Below are 2714 nucleotides of genomic sequence, written 5' to 3'. Positions count from 1 at the left end.
CATTTCCGTCACAAGTTCCTGATATGTTAAATTCAAAAAGTCTCTCGTCTCTTCGTGCGTCCACTAACATCTGTCTTTGTTGACAACCCATATGTCAACTTGTGTATGGTGTTTGGGTCAGTAGGACCCGTTTTCAAAAGAAAAATGATGCAATTTTACATTTCTTCTAACTCAAACTCATTGGCCTTGGCTCATTTTCTGTGACAAACCCGGCCCTGCAGTCCCATGTCAAAGTGTCCTTGAGCAGGACACTAAACCCTGAAACGCCCCCAATGCTGTGGTGAATGGTTCCTGTACTATGTAAAAGCGCTTTGAGTCATTGAGACTAGAAACGTGCTATATAAGAACAGTCCATTTATTTTTATTGACTGTATACGGTACACCCCCTACACATAACTATTACACATGTGTGTTTGGGTCTACTGGACCCGAGTGTATTCAACCGTCATGTTGTCCTTGGGTCAAATTTGACCTGTTATCAGTTAATTATTTAGTTTTTTGGGGGAAAACAAAATGGGCCGTCGAAGTAAGTGTTGAAAATGTCAAAAAGAAAAATATGTAAAAACATAAAAATAAAAGCACCCACAGCGTTGAAAAAGTGACAACAATGTTGGAAAAAGTTATGATAATGTTGAAAAAAGGGGGACCAAAATTTGTTTTTTTCATGGTTGATGGGAAGAGAACACAAGGGTTAAATGTTGGTGCTATGAAACTACGTTGTCTTTCTACACCTGCTATCAGCAAAGATAGCAAAATTACAACATTGTAATATTCCAAGCACTTTCACCTGTTCTGATTATGTTCTACTATAATAAGCACCACTAATTATCAAAAATCTTCTTTCTATTTTTTTTTATATTTGAATTTGAAAACCCAAATGATCATGTCATCATAGATGTGATCTCACAGGGGTACACGACAAATATGAACCATAAATGATGCATGTATCATTGGTTATTGAGCTAAAGTTAAGCTCTGTTAAGTATTTTTTTTACATAAACTGTTGTGGCTGTATTGATTTAAAATCCCTATAATGTGGTGGGTCCACCAGACCTGGGACCATTGGCTGAGAGTCTAACCCTGAACTCTGAGTTAATTTACCCTGAGATAGGAAACTCTGAGTTTTTACTAAACCATCTCTATTGTTTTTTTGTATTATCTCTGTTTTGTTTTCCTAGATCCATCGTTCTCTATGTTTGCATGCTGTATCATGTTGTAATGTTGGATTTCCCGTGTGTTGGTCTAGCTTTGTTTCCTGTTGAGTCTGATTAGCCCCTGATGTCTTTCACCTGTTCATCTGCCCTCACGTCACCAGACACCCGTTACAACCCGTGCCTTGTGTGTTTAGTCTGTGTGCTCCCTTTGTCTGGTGTCAGTTTGTGATATTTGGCATATCTGGTGATGTTTCCTAGTGTTCCTGGGGCATATTCAATCTCAAAAGGGTGTGCAGCGTTTTGCTACGGTTTCCTGGTTGAACGACATGTTTCCATGGAACGGTGTGGCTTTGAGGTATGTTTTCTCTCATTTTGTTGGAGTGTCAGTGATGCTTGCCAATCAGTAGCAACGTGTTTCTAAACTCATGGTAATTAAGGTCCTTGTCACACCTAAAAGTCTGAACCAAGGTTCATGTTTTTGTTACGTTGTATACATTTGATAGAGTAGGTTTTGGTTTTACACTGCAGTTATGCAAGTGCGCTTAATAACTGTACACCATCACACTCGCTCTCTCTCATGAACACACTAAGCACTGAGCTGTTCCTGACAGAACTTTTCTGTATTTGGTCTGAAAGTCTGAACCATAAAATAATGCTTTTACACTAGAAATTAACTTTTGATCCAACCAAATTTTTGGTATGGACAGTTGTCTAGTCCCTGTGATCTAGTCCCTTGGTCTAAGTGAGGACTGGAGTGGTACATTTTTGGTATGGACAGTTGTCCGGGGAGGTTTCCACCTATAAATTTGGTTCTGATCAAACTTAAAAGTCTAAAAGTCCAGACCAAATGCGATAGGTGTGAAAGGCTCCAAAAAGGCATTGCGAGATCTTGCTTCTTCATTAGGGATGCAAACTAATCGCACAATTTTTAAAGTTTCTTTAAAACTAGGCAACTTGCTTGCTCTTAGTTTGCTGTGGTTCCCAAAGCAGACAGCGCTTAACCACGGCAACACACAGAGAGCCGAAGGCGAGGGACATCCAGCGTTTCCTTCTATTCATCAACAAATTAGTTTTTTTAAAGGGAAGGTTCTGAGTACTTTCACCCTAGGGTTCTTTGCACCATCGGCTTAAGCCAAACAACACCCCATAAGCTTTGTTTCCCTTGTTCTAACATTGGGCGAGTTAGCATTATAAATCAAATGACTTGGTGCAGGCACAAATGAAACCAACTCTGTATCTTGTAAATTACGCCACTAATAATGTCCGGAACAAGTTCTGTACGCTGCAGATAAAACACGAGAATAAAAGTTACAGTGCAGTAAAAGAAATTAAACATGAAAGAAATTGACAGTCATTTAAAGAAAAGGCAACGTCATAAAGAAAGGTCTTCGGCCTTGATATCAAAGAACTGAGAGTAGCAGTGGATCTGCAGGTTTTTGAGATTTTATTCCAGATATGAGGAGCATAGAAACTGAATGCTACTTCACCCTGTTTAGTTCTGAATCTGGGGACAGAAAGTAGACCTGTCCCAGATGACCTGAGAGGTCTGGGGGGGGGGGG

At 39.7% G+C, this 2714-nt stretch overlaps 1 long non-coding RNA gene across 1 annotated transcript in view; it reads right to left on the bottom strand.

Annotated features, from left to right (window-relative positions):
• Positions 1-983: 983 nt before the first annotated feature.
• Positions 984-2714, bottom strand: part of LOC117959037 — a 3637-nt gene continuing 1906 nt past the window's right edge. Inside the window, exons 2-3 of the long non-coding RNA XR_004659864.1 lie at positions 2293-2305; positions 984-1066 (exon numbers count right to left, since the gene is read on the bottom strand). This is a non-coding gene — a long non-coding RNA (uncharacterized LOC117959037). The remainder of the gene's footprint in view (positions 1067-2292; positions 2306-2714) is intronic.

This window comes from Etheostoma cragini, chromosome 16, assembly GCF_013103735.1.
Source record: "Etheostoma cragini isolate CJK2018 chromosome 16, CSU_Ecrag_1.0, whole genome shotgun sequence".
NCBI lineage: Eukaryota > Metazoa > Chordata > Actinopteri > Perciformes > Percidae > Etheostoma > Etheostoma cragini.
This window is presented reverse-complemented; position numbering and strand designations above follow the sequence as displayed.